This window comes from Danio rerio, chromosome 20, assembly GCF_052040795.2.
Source record: "Danio rerio strain M-AB ecotype USA chromosome 20, GRCz13ab, whole genome shotgun sequence".
NCBI lineage: Eukaryota > Metazoa > Chordata > Actinopteri > Cypriniformes > Danionidae > Danio > Danio rerio.
Window position 1 is genome coordinate 58,134,505 of NC_141040.1, and position 14,986 is coordinate 58,149,490.

At 40.8% G+C, this 14,986-nt stretch overlaps 1 long non-coding RNA gene across 1 annotated transcript in view; it reads left to right on the plus strand.

The window, feature by feature from the left end:
- Window positions 1-14,986, plus strand: part of LOC147839507 (uncharacterized) — a 519,823-nt gene that overhangs the window by 304,030 nt on the left and 200,807 nt on the right. The gene's annotated exons all lie outside the window — the stretch shown is intronic.

Below are 14,986 nucleotides of genomic sequence, written 5' to 3' on the forward strand. Positions count from 1 at the left end.
AGTAATAGTTTTATTTATCAGCATGATAAAGATCCCAAACACACTGCTAATGTACTGAAATCATATTCGGAGAGACAAACAGCAGATGAAACAAAGACAGTCATGAAGTGGCCTACACAGAGTCCAGACCTAAATATTTTATACAGTATGTATAGGCAACATTTGAAGTTCTGTGAGATTCACCTGGAGAAAAAATAAAGATAGAAGATGCTGAATCTAAGGAAGAACTTTTAGAAATGCCGAAAGATGCTTGATATTAAATAGTTTATTATTTCAGAAGAAAACTAATTAAGAATGCTAAAAAGCGTTGCTTGTTGCAGAAGAGCTCACGGTAAATACAGGCATTTTTCATTCATTCTTCCATCTTTCTCCAGCTCTTTTTTTCATATGTCTTAAACAAACAATTAGAACTAAAATTAAACTAGAGTCTGTATTTTCTGCTCGCAATTTAATAAAGAGAATGAGAAGAACAGTATAATGCCATTATACCCCCACTGTAACCGAGACAGAGAGTGCCTTAGACGTTTATAGCACAGTAATGTATATAGATTTGCTATTAAATCTATATTTGCTATATAGGTATGCTTCCATGCATGCCAATATTGTTTCTATGCACAGCCTATTACAGTAATTTGAGTATTTACAACTCATTATTTTACACCACCTCCAGCAACTGAATATGCTTGATAAGTAATCCACCCAGCATTACTTCTGCAGTGTTAATGAAAGTATCCTCAGACGACCTCAGTTTACACGATTCCTCCAGGCCACCACTCATTATTGGTCACGCATGCATTTACTAGAAAAGTCGACTTCCTTACCGAGAACTGGTTAATCCCCAGCATTACCCTCATTGCTATTTTTAGAGCTTTTGAAGGCGTTCGGATGGTCTGTGTTATGTTTAACGCTCTGATTAAGTGCAAGTTGTCAAAACAGCCGGAGATCCCTCCATCGGTTACGTAAGGGACGTTTACCGAAGCACGACATGTAAGGAAAACCCATTGAAAGTGTTTAATTTACAGTGCATTTACCATAGTCCACAATAGGCCATATTTTGTTTAGCCTGCACTCAGAAATGCTCTTTCCAGGAAAAGAGATCTGATAGCGTGGATGCGATTGGCTGTGATTGTAAACTGAGCACTGTACCACTTTATTAAAGTTGTTTTATGAGGACGGGAGAACCGGAATAGATTTAATGGAAGCATTTATAAAAGACTCTTTTTGTAAAAGGACACTGGGCAAGATTTATGATTTTTTAATGTAAAATGACATGGAAGGAAATCTATTTTTGCTCTCATAAAGTCACGTTCCCCTGTTTTTTATTTTTGCAAATAAGAACTGCACTTAATGTGTGTGTTTCTGTTTTGTTTTGTTTGGGAATTATTGATCAAGGGTGGCACGGTGGCTCAGTGGTTAGCACTGTCGCCTCACAGCAAGAAGGTCACTGGTTTAAGCCCTGGCTGGGTCAGTTGGCGTTTCTCTGTGGAGTTTGCATGTTCTCCCCGTGTTGGTGTGGGTTTCCTCCGGGTGCTTCGGTTACCCCCACAGTCACATGCGCTATAGGGGAATTGATCAACTAAACTGGCCGTAGTGTATGAGTGTGTGTGGGTGTTTCCCAGTACGGGGTTACAGCTGGAAGGGCATCCGCTGAGTAAAACATATGCCGGAATCGTTGGCGATTCATTCCACTGTGGCGACCCCAATGAATAAAGGGAGAAAGCCGAAGGAAAATTAATAAATGTATGATCTATTCATCAAAATAAAGTGAGTTTATGTTTAAAACTAATCATCTTAATGGAGGTCATAAAGTAAAGATAATTAAAAGGGGAAACTATTATATTTTTCATACCATTTTCATCCTGTTTTACGCCTAATTTTAACTGTGCTTTGTTATTTACTTTAAATTGTATGTTTTTAATTATTTACTTGTTAAGTAACTAACTTGGTGCTTTGAGAGTTAAAGAAAGGCTTTTGAGGAGGAACAGTTTGTTGAAGTATATTCTCTGTATAAATCTTTTTGAATAAACAGCAGTTTTCACAATGCAAAAGCTTTGCAAATGCACAATTCAAATTAAAATGTATTAAAAATATAACGAAAAAGCCACAAAAGTTCAGAAAAGTTATTTTAAAAAGTCTTGTTAAATACTATCTGACAAATATCTTGCGGTCTATCCAAGTTTTAGAAAGAACAAGTAATAACTGGACTTCTAGTTGATGATTTGGTGTCAGTAGTGTCTCATATGAAAGGTAAAGGCTTTTAGATTTTGCTTATTTGACCACAATAAAATATGATAATGTCGTGATGTTGGCGCAGTGGGTAGCACGTTTTCCCTCACAACAAGAAGGCTGCTAATTTGAGCCCTGGCTGGGTCAGTTGGCACCTCTACGTGGAGTTCTCCCCGTGTTGGTGTGGCTTTCCTCCAGGTGCTCTGGTTTCCCCCACAGTCCAAACACATGCACTATAGAGGAATTGATGAACTAAATTGGCTGTAATGTATGTGTGTGAATGAGTGTTTATGGATGTTTCCCGGTGACGGGTTGCAGCTGGAAGGGTGCTGTGTAAAACATATGCTGGATAAGCGGATCATTCCACTGTGGCGACCCCTGATTAATAAAGGGACCAAGCCGAAAAGAAAATGAATGAATGAAAATCTGATCATGTCTTGATGTTGACTGATTTGATGAGGACAGTGCGGTCTGACTCTGCTCAGACTAAAGTCTCGTCACTGAACAGAAATAATGTCCAGTATAGAATATAAAGTCCTGCTGCAGTGGAGACAGAATGAATATTGTGTCTGACTCCATCATGAGCTTGGAGGACTGCATCCATACATCTCTGACATGACTCACATCACTGATTAATAAAGTCATCTGGAATGAAGAAGAAAGACTTCAGCAGGACTCCCAGAGTTCATCAAGACTCTTTGTGTTCATCTTCAACGCCTCCTCCTTCATCATGCTCAATAATGTTGATGTCTGGTGACTGGGCTGGCCAATCCTGGAGCAGCCTGACCTTCTTTGCTTTCAGGAGCTTTGATGTGGAGGCTGAAGTATGAGCAGGAGCGCTATCCTGCTGGAGAATTGTCCCTCTCCTGTGGTTTGTAATGTAATGGGCAGCACAAATGTCTTGATACCTCAGGCTGTTGATGTTGATCATCCACTCTGCAGATCTCTCGCACGCCCCCATACTGAATGTAGACCCCAAACCATGATGTCTCCTTCACCAAACTTGACTGATTTCAGTGAGAATCTTGGCTTCATGCTGGTTCCAGTAGGTCTTCTGCAGTATTGGTGATGATTAATGCAGATCAGCAGATGATTCAGCAGAGAAATCCACCTTCAACACTTTTACACATCATCAACTAGAAGTCGAGTTATTATTTGCTGCTCCTACAACTGTGATCCACCACAAGACTTTAGTCAGGTAGTGTATATATATTCCTGTTTTTATTTCATGATGACGGCACATAATATTAGACTAGACATTCTTCAAGACACTAGTATTCAGCTTAAAGTGACATTTAAGTTATCAAAATAAACATTGCTTAAGGGGGCTAATAATATTGACCTTAAAATGGGTTTAAAAAATAAAGCTGCTTTTATTCTAGCTGAAATAAAACAAATCAGACTTTCTCCAGAAGAAAAAATATTAGAGGGAATACTGTGAACAATTCCTGAATCAGTTCAGCATAATTTGGGAAATATTTGATAAGATTTCACAGGAGGGTGAATAATCCTGACTTTAACTCTAAGTGCATCCTAAAATTTTAAATTTTGTGATTTTTCAAAACCTATGGCATTATTTGTTTCAATCTTTGTGTACTGTCAAGAAGATACTCAAACTCCTTTCTTTTTATTTCAACAAACAAAATCCAGAAGAGACTAACTTTAAGTAAGTATCAGTTCCCGCTCCCAGCTGAACACAACACACAGGTGTGAATGCATTATGAGCGCTGTTTAAGACACATAATGCAGACGCAGAAACAGCTGGATTGACTGTCGCTTTGCATCTGCTGCTCCACATGTGCGATCGCTCTCAGCAAACGACGTGTGTAGTGATTCCAGCTGCTCGCAAAATCAGAAACATTCATTAAACATACCATCTCAGCAGGTGGTACTTAGCGGCGGGCCCCCGAAACCAAGCCCAAAAACCTGCACAAGGCCCAGAGTTTCCCGCTCGCAGTCTCTGCTTTTAGATTAAAATGCTGTTTCCTGATGGAAAGCCTTTTATTGAATCCAGTTGCTTTAAAGGGATCAATATCAAGGGCACACGCTCTGTAAAAATGCACACAATTCCTTCATGCTGTCCCAGCACAAATCGCTTAGGTTAACTCAATAGTTTTTATAACTTGAAGTGGATTTAAGTGGATTAAACATAAAACAGTTGAGTTGTCCCAACAAAAAAACAACCTTAAGAATTGTGTTGGTTCAACTTATTTTAAATAAGTAGCTTAAACAAGCAGCAAAAGTCATTTTTGAGTGCACTAGAAAACATGATGGACCATTGAATTTACTAAATGGGTGGCACAGTGGTTAGCACTGTGGCCTCAGAGCAAGAAGGTCGCTGGTTTGAGCCTCGGCTGGGTCAGTTGGCTTTCTCTGTGGAGTTTGCATGCTCTCCCCGTGTTGGTGTGGGTTTCCTCTGAGTGCTCCAGCTTCCCCCACAGTCCAAACACATGCGCTATAGGGTGATTGATTAACTAAATTGGCTGAGTGTATGTGTGTGTGTGAATGAGTGTGTATGGGTGTTTCCCAGTACTGGGTAGCAGCTGAAAGGGCATCTGCTGCATAAAACATATGCTCGAATAATTGGAGGATCATTCCACTGTGGCCACCCCTGATAAATAAGGGACTGGAGAACTACACAACGGCCAAATTAACGTACTACAACTCCCATCAAGCACCTCACACACACCAGTTCCTGATTCCCCCTGATTGCACACACAGCTGATTCTCATAAGGAGAAATCATATTATTTTTAGGACTATAAAGACACCTCAAATACACACTCTTTTTCTCTCTTTTCCTGCCTACCATGTATTTGACCTTTGCTGTGTTTGTTGACCATTCGCCTGCTTTTCTGACTAGACTTTGGATTACCTGAATGCTCCAGTTTGCACCATTGCCTGCCTGAATATTCTGTTTAATACGGCTGCACGTGGATACTCATCTCAGTTGTCCCAGACTCTATACATTTCCTTTCGATCCTGTTCTTAATTGTTTAAAAACAATGTTTATTTTTTGATTTGTTGTTTTGTTTTCGCTTTATTTATTTATTTTTTAACATCCTTTCATTTATATTTCACTGAAAAAGAAATGATTCATTGTATTTGCTACATTTGTTTAATGTAAGTGGTCGCAAACTATTCATATGGGCTAAATATAAACAAATGAGTTAAAGTGAACATTACTAAATGTAATATATTTGTATAAATACAACCTATATAAATAGTTATCAACACTTACCTTAAACAAATGTAGTAAATCAGTTAAATTATTTCAGTGTCGCTGTAGTTAAAAACTGCTTACTAATGTCTGTTAATGTAGAGTTAATGCTTCAAATAATTAATGAACTATTTGCTAATGCTCAATGAACGTTTTATAGTGTGCAGTGTTATTAAGTGTTACCCAATGTTTATTATTTTGATTTGTCATTCTTTACACCCTGTGCTTTAATTTCAACTCTGTAACATTCGTATGTGATGTGACGCTGCTAATGTTATCTGATATTGTGGGCAAACAAATAATAAAAAAAAAGCCTGTTTCCCATCACCCCTTCCCCTCGTGTTCCCGACAGAGACCCACACGGAGCCCAAACGCCTGCAGGACCCTCTTTTTTTCTTCATTCTTTCATGCCGTCCTGATTTTCTCCTGCACTGAGACTGGACCAGCAAATAAATCAACCGCTGATTCATTACAACGCAGATGAGTGATAACTATTTCACCAGATAACTTTTCTACTCAATTCATCTTTATTTGTATAGCACTTTTATAGTGTAGCAGCTTGTACAATGCCAAGCTCCAGTCTGAGATAGGTTTAAGTAGACGCCAATACTCTAATTTTAATACGAGTAAGACGATACTCTGATTAAGAGTCGACCATTTAAGCAGCGATCTTAGATGACCTTTGTTGTGTATTTAAAGGGGTGGTCCACTATGATATCATATTTTAAACTTTAGTTGATTTGTAATGTAGCTGTGTGAACATAAACAGCATCTCTGAATGTAAAGAGTTCTAGGTTCAATGCAAGGGAGACCTTGGTTTTTTATGGCGGCAAATCAATGCCAATATTAATCGAGCGCAGCGGTGATGTTTGCGCGCGAGGAGAAGTGAACCGTGAGCAGATTACAGGTCTACACACTGGAAAACTACAGCTCGCGAGCGCACAGGGGATCTTCACGCGCGCGCTCAACTGATCCAGCGCGAGAAAACAAGTCCCGCGCGCGCACGTCATCATCTGTGCGCACGATGGACGGTCTCGCGAGCGAGGTCATGCCTACAGCGCGCGCACGCGATCAGTTCTCTCCGCTCGCTCGCTGGTTCTTCTCTCTGCTCGCGCGAAACAGTTTGGATTTTTGTCAGTCCTGGGGCGGGACTTGGTGTACTTGTTATCTCTAACGCTATTGGCTACTCTGTCTTTCCGGAAGTTAGCTGGGATTGGACGCAGGTTAAAAGATCACGCCATTAAATATATATACAATTTGCAAGTCATAATCATAAGAAACTTTCTAAGAACTTTATGAACTTTATGAGGATTCAATCTCGAGAAACAGTCAAATAATGATAATTAATCTTTTAAAATAATGACTTGCATTCTTGTAACATGACTTTCTGAACCCATTTGATTTGTCCCGTGCAGCACTTCTGGTTTGTTGTATTTTACTTCATTATTAACCACAACAGCAGAGCTCATTATGACACTTGGGGTTGATCTTTCTAGGAAATATTGTCTTCAGAAGAGTTTATTTGGTTTTTAGATCTTTCCATACAATGCAGATGTGCAGTGCAGCTTTGAATATTATTATAATTATTAAATTTTTTAATAACAAACATCACCGCTGCGCTCGATTAATATTGGCATTGATTTGCCGTCATAGTTTTTACAGAGTTAGCTTAGCAAAGCCTACAATGAACGAATTTTGGGGACTACAAAAAATACTTCCGCCCCCTGTGAGATCACAAAGGTTTGTTTATTGCGCACACACACTGCGCAGGTAAGGGCGGTGGCCAGAGGCGCTGTAATGTTATAGCAGAGATGAAGCTAAAAATGCATCTAAACACGGCTGTTTCCACAGAGCTTCGTCTGTTTCTGTATTTGGGCTTCCAAAGGACACGACACAAAGACAGAAGTGCTCACAGTTCAATATTAATTATGTTCCAGAGAATTATAAAATACACAGCAAGCATGATTTGACAAAACAGCTCTAGGATCTCTCCCAGTTCAGTGCTGGATTCGGCTAAAATCTCCTTAAAGCTGTCAGGTAAAACCTGTAAGTGTTTTTATTTGTTAAATTGATCATGACATGTACAGTGTCTAGCGTTAACGGTATGCTGTAGCAACGATGTAAACAATGCGAAAATCTGCTTTGCGGGCAAACGATTTAGCTACAAATTCATATTTATCAGTCAAACTGCTGTAAACACACACACACACACACATATACACACTCCACCAGCACGTTCGTGTCTCTTATGTGTGTGCGCGACTGCATTGATTGTCTTCAGGCAGCTTTTCCATGCGTTTCACATCTCAGATAATGAAGCTGCAAAAGATATGTGGATGATTCATATTACTTACACCTGCTTATTCCGGATACACGAGAAAGACGTCGTGTTACGCGTTGAGTTAAAAAAATACAGGTAAATACAGGATACCTGACTCGTGGTAGCATCAGAATTATAAATCAAGCTCACACAGGTCTCATCCCACATCTTGTGCTTTCTTCTTCTGTCACGATATCTTACAGAAAATAACTTAATCCGAGCATCAGAGAAAAAGAAAAAAAAACTCCCACGCACATGCGCTTGTTGCAGAAAGTTCACACATTCACACACACACACACATAGACACACACGCAAACGCTCTTAAAGGAGCTGCACCCCATTTTCACATGTTACAGACACTTCTCAGATGTTATTATAGAGAGCAGGCAGTAGGTTGACTGATTGTTTACACAGCAGAAAAGCGTGTGCTGTACGGGCGTGACCTGGAGCCGATCCGCGAATCGCAGCCCATTATGACGATGACCAATCAGAGTCACTTAAGGGCGGGCCTTTCAGAGGAACGAGGAAATATATCAGTGGTTTTCATGTTAGCTGAGTAGCTGTGTATAATCAAAGTGAGATTTATGAAAAAATAACATGATTTCCTTCAAGTGAAACATGAGCACACATTGCTTTGCATCTTATAAACACAACCAAGCCTTAAAATTACATTCTGGACCAGCCCTTTAAAGAAGCAACAAAACCAGGGAGGTTTTTGCATCTTTTCAAAGCAGGATCCTTTCAAGAGTTCACACTTAGCTGATGACTGATTATAAAGCTTATTTGGCATGCTGTCTTAGGAGAGAGCCCTGAGCTCATAAGATCCTCGAGCCCATGGCTCCCTTCCATTTGCAAGACGAGAGGGGAGTTTGCCCTCCCCCCCGCTGCTCAGGGATTGCTATGAAGGTATGCTGATGGTGGAATTTGTCTATGGTGCTGATTTGGTTTAGTCGATTTACTTATGTCTCATGACTGTGGGAGAAAACCGAAGAACTCCGGGAAAATCCACGCTAGCATGGGGAGAACATGAACTCCACACAGAAATATTAACTGGCCGGGTTAAGACGCGAAGCAGAGACATTCTTGCTGTGAGGCAACAGTGCTAACTACTGGGCCACCATGCTGCCATATAGAGGAAAAAGTGGAGGAGAGGGGGTGGAGGGGGGATTCTTCAAGACGAAGATGACTAAGCTAGGATTCATTGGTTATTTATACTAAGGTAAGAATCATCTGATTGGTGAATCATATATTAGACCAGGGGTTTTCAAACTTTTTCAGCTGAGGGCCCCTTTGTGTAGGGCGAATTCTTTTGGGGACCCCCAAAAATAAAAATGACGCCACCCCCTCAAATTAACTACTGTACTTAATTTTTTTTTAAATTGTATTATTCAATACATTTATATTATTATATATTATTCAATAAATTTATATTATTCATTATCTGGATTAATTTTTGTAAGATGTTAGTTGAGTTGACATGGTTTCAGTGCTTCAATCTATTGATCAAATCTTGATGCGCAGTGTTTATTGTGGTCTTCTCTCACTGGATTATTCCATCAAGCCATATTTTGTGTACAAGTCGTCACTTTACACAGTTTTTATGCCATTTTTATGCTTTTTTTCAGCCTATGCACAGCTAGACTCTTCTGTATTTACCCTTACAGCTGAGAGGCTAAATGTATCTAAAGATTTAAAGCTTTGAAGTTTTAAAGAGTTTTGTCATTCATCAGCCTGTTAACAGTTAACTGTACTGTTGTAACTAGCAATACTACAATGGAGGCTGTAGTGGTTCAGTGTGTTTTGTTTATTTTTATTCCTTTTTTTTGTGCACATCATAATTTACTCAGGTCGACAATCCTGACTTGCACTGATAAAAAATAATTTCCTAAATGCAATCTAGAATTGGGTATTCAAGTTCAAAGAGCCACAAGTTTTACTTTGCATAATTTTAGAAGCTTTGCTGACTTTAAAATGTTCATACCAGTTTGTTCTAATAATAATAAGACTGAACATTACATTTAAATTAGTTACACAAACAAATATGGGAAAAAGTGGAACAAAAATGCATTTATATTCAGAGTATTAAAATTTGATCAGGTATGTTGAGCTCCATTAAATACAGAGCACTAATACATTTTAATATTTAATAATTATTAGCCCTATAACATAACACAAACAGATACATTATAATTTTTAAAGGCTTTAGTGGTTTTACTCAGTGTGTATACAATTTAGTTTTTTTAATCATCCAGTTATGAACCAATGTGAGTAAGAGGTTCACTGCAGAGCTCATCCAGCTGTCATTAGTGTAACAGGAGTGAAACTGAGCACTCGCTGATGTGATGACAGCTCCATTCATTGTTATTGCAGCACTTTTTGCTTTACAATTTTAATATGTTTGTTTGCCATGCTGCAAAGTCTGATATTTGTACAATGCAAAGTGTAAAAGCCTGTCGCGCTGTGGACGAGTTGCAATGTTGTGCCGTGTCTTTAAAATGCTATTTGTTCCCTATGAGTGAAGCCTGCGCAGAGGCGCGCACTCCGCAGCAACTCGGTTACTTAGGAACGCAAGCCATAAACAGGGAAGTGCTTTCAGCCACCGATAATGTTCTTATTGATCCTGTATTTTAACTGAAATATAGTCAGTCAAACCTGAGCATTCCTTTAGTTGTTTAGCGTAAAAGAGGTAAGCGTAAGTGAAAGGTAAACGCCGTCAGGTGCAGCAGACAAGCGCCAAAAATCACAGTCAGGAAGCGCCTGGCCAGAAGCGCTTATTCAATAAAAGTCCCCGTCCACGGAGGCGGGCCGCTGCGCTTCTTTTCCTGTGTCACGAAAGTGTCAACTGCATTTAAATGACATAAGCATAAAGCTTCATTTTTGCAGTACTTTTGAGCTCAAATTATAATAAAAATATATTAACCTTCAGAATGATGCGGGACACAAAATTCATCCATGTGGGCTCATTGATCTAAAATTTCTTTGCGGCCCCAGGGGGCCCCAGGGGCCCGCGGACCCCAGTTTGAAAACCCCTGTATTAGCTAACGCGGGGTCAGCCGTGTCAATTATAAGCACGATCCTCTCGAAATTATTCATTAATTTATTTTCTTGTCGGCTTAGTCCCTTTATTAATCCGAGGTCGCCACAGCGGAATGAACCGGCAACTTATCCAGCACATTTTTACGCAGCGGATGCCCTTCCAGCTGCAACCCATCTGGGAAACATCCACACATACACTACGGACAATTTAGCCTACCCAATTCACCTGTACCGCATGTCTGTGGGCTGTTGGGGAAACCGGAGCACTCGGAGAAAACTCACGCGAATGCAGGGAGAACATGCAAACCCCACACAGAAACGCCAACTAAGTCGAGGTTCTGACCAGCGACCTTCTTGCTGTGAGGCGACAGCACTACCTACTGCGCCACCGCTCCAGGGTTCATTTGAAAGCATACCGAGACCACCTCTTCAAGCAGGTCTCGCTACACTTTTTTGGTCTGCTTTTGATGCACACTCGAGTGTGATTGCTACATTCACACCTGCCCAAACGAACCGCACCAAGAAGGAAAACCAACCGTAGTGCATAGTAATTCAACCGGACTAAATAAGGCAGGTGTGAAAGCACCCTTAATACATTTTTACCGACAGTATATATATAGTCGAGGACAAACCTAAACCAAGCCTGCAAATGAAGTGTTGTCGTTTGCAGGGTAAAGTGCATCTCCAGCCCCGATATCATCAGCATATAAGGACCCATTCATGACACATTGCAATTCAGTTCAATTCACCTTTACTTCCACAGCACTCTTACAATGTAGATAGTGTCAAAGCAGCTTCACATAGAAGATTATAGTAAATTTAAACCGTGTCAGTCGAGTTTTCAGTGTTTAAGTTCAGTTCAGTGTGGTTTAATATTCACTACTGAGAGTCCAGACACTGAAGAGCAAATCCATCGATGCGCAGCTCTACAGATCCCGAACAATGCAAGCCAGTGGCGACAGCGGAGAGGAAAAAAAAAACGTCACCAATTGGCGAAAGTAAAAAATTAAAAAACCTCGAGAGAAACCAAGCTCAGATGACCACAACCATTTCTCCTATGCCCAAAGGTCTTGTGCAGAGCTGCAGTCTAGGTGTCACACAACCAGCGATCGCTTTCCAGAGATCGCTGGTTCTCACACGAACTCTCAGGACTACATTTGCGCATTCCCCAGGACTACACATTCATACATGCACTGCTCCCAGACACGCACGCCTGCTCATTCATCTATCCTGATTGCAATCACCGCCAGCTGATCCTTGTCACAGACTGATATCACACCATTCATAAGCCACTCTTTCACCCTTCCAGTTTGCCGAGTCTTGTTTTCCCAGTGTGACATTACAATGCGTTTCTCCTTGTCTTGTTTTCTCCGTGTCTAGACGCTAGCCTTGTTTACCCTTGTTCTCTAGTTTAGCCGCCTGCCTTTTGACCTGTTGCCTGTTTATACCGACTACGATTCTGGACTGCCTTAACATACCCGTTTGCACCTGTAAACGTCAGGCACTGCTTGCCTGACGCTGAATAAACCTGCATATTGGATCTTACCTTCTGTTGTGAGTGTCACTCCCCCCAGACGTTACACTAGGCACTGAAAACAAAGTGTGCAAATGACATACTGGAGTCAGAACCTGTCCTGCAAGTTGACCCGCTTGAAAGTGTTACTTAACCATTCGTTAGACAATAGACACAACCGTCATTTGGCATATGTGAATCCAGAAGTCGAGCTCGGATCCGCAGCAAAACAATCGGTCTGAGATCGCCTGAATGAGCTGGTCTCGGCTCGATTGAAACAAACTCTGGAGCAGATAGATTGTAGTGAGAAAGCGATATGATACGAGCCCGGCTAGGTTACAGTGGTTTATGGATATGTAATATATATGAAGAGAGAATGATGAGTAGGGTGGGAAATCATTCCTATCAGTAATTGTGTGTTTCGTGTAAAATAGGAAAGTGAAAGCATGCTGAACTATAAATGAGAGCTGTTCATCCGATAGGAAAACTGACCGAACAGCAGTCTTGGTTTATCTGTTATGTCTCTCTATAATGTAAAGCCTATAATGCATAAGCCAACTGCTCTGGATGACAAAGTCTGACCTCTGATTTATATTTGGTGACGATGTCTGTAAGTGTCACCATTCAAAACTAAAGTGCAGCTTTCCGCTTATAATGTCTTAATGCTCATCGTCATGAATTAAATTAAAGGGCCATGACACCCCCCTCTTTCGGTTAAAGTCTACTTCAGAATTTTTTCAAAAGATGCATGATTAATGGGCGGAGCTCCGCGAGCATTGTGCAGGAGTGGGCGTGGCCAGCAGGGGAGAAGGGGAGCGAATAACTGTTGTTGTCAGTCAGCTCACAAAATGAGACACAAAGAGGAGACGCATGAGTTTATAGTTTACAAAGTTAAAATGCAAAGAAATGAACAGTGATTTAATGCCCTGCTACATTTGTTATTTGTAATTTCATATACAGACAACAACAATTTATATCATTATAAAGATAAGTGTGTTCATGTAAACCGTATTAATGGGGACTTCTCCCTCAATCCCCGTATCCAGCAGACTCAGTGCAGCAGGTCTCCTGACCTGTCTATTTTAACCATTAACCCTGCTGGTAATCTGGAGGATTTAGGCAAACACAGCAGCACGGCGATGTGTCTGAATGTGAGCGAACTCCTGATAAAAGACAGCGTCCTCCATTCTCTAATTCTCGTGCTGCTCTCCCGACAAAAATGCTTGCAGCACACACACAGCTTTGCTGTATGATCGGCCCTGACAAGATCGCGGGGGAAAACATGCAACAAACCCTGTGGATCATGGAAACAAACGCATATGAGCCTTCATGAACGACTAAATACTGTGCCGTGGTTTCCGTGTCTCTCAGCTCGGGCTTGACACTGGCAGGTCTGATGAATAATTAAGCAGTCGGCTCTTCTCATAGGATAAGAAAACTCCGCTATGAATAATAATGAGAAACCGACGCGTCATCATTGCACTTGCAGTTCTGTGCTACGTCGCCGATTTTGATCCCGCCCCAAAAATCATTTTAAACCCGGAAGCTGAAATTAGCTGACAAAAGCTCAAAATTATCCAGTTTCCCCCACAATTAAAGCTGACAGGTGCTAACATTGTCTTAATTGATGCTCAACACACACACATCTGTTAATACAAAAAAAAAAAGTTCTCCGGGGTGTCCTGAACCTTTAAGGATGCATGACAGCTGAGCAGGACTCTGCTAAATAAACCTTTAAACTTCGTCCAATGTGAGGAGAGTTCACTCACACGTGGCTTGTTTGAGCTCTTTTGGTCCATTTAGAAACTTTGAAAGCGAACCGCACCAAGAGCAAAGAGCAACACTGTAACAATTTCAATCCATGTTTCAGAACAAATAAATCACAGGGGTGAAAGCACCCTTTGAGACGTGAAACTGTATTTCACATATAGCATAGGTCTCAAATTCAATTCCTGGAGGGCCGCAGCGCTGCACAGTTTTGATCCAATTCTGTTTTAAAACACCTGATGCAATAATCAAGGTGTTTATGACTATTCTTGAACACCTTGATTATTTGCATCAGGTGTTTTAGAACAGAGTTGGAGCAGAACTGTGCAGAGCTGCGGCCCTCCAGGAATTGAATTTGAGACCTTTGACATATAGGCTCCCACAGAATGTATTATCCTATGTAATTCATATATTTAGAAGGGACCAAGCCGAAAAGAAAATGAATGGATGAATGAATTTATATATTTTTTATTAATCAGAGGTAGCCACAGCGGAATGAACCGCCAACTATTCCATCATATGTTTTACACAGCGTATGCTCTTTAAGCAGCTACCTAGTACTGGGAAACGCCCATACACTCAAACTCATACACTACAGCCAATTCAGTTCATCAATTCCTCTATAGCGCATGTGTTTGGACTGTGGGGGAAACCGGAGCACCCGGAGGAAACACACACCAACACAGGGAGAACATGAAAACTTTACACATAAACAACAACTGACCCAACCGGGACTCAAACCAGCAACCTTCTTGCTGTAAGGCCACAGTGCCGCCCCAACAGTTTAACTGTTCAATCGAATAAACAAAGACTCGTACATGATGAATTCGTCTTTACTAATGGGAGTTTCCTGAAAGGTCTGGCCGATGCATTTTATTCCTCAATCGTCTGTGTTCAAGGTCACC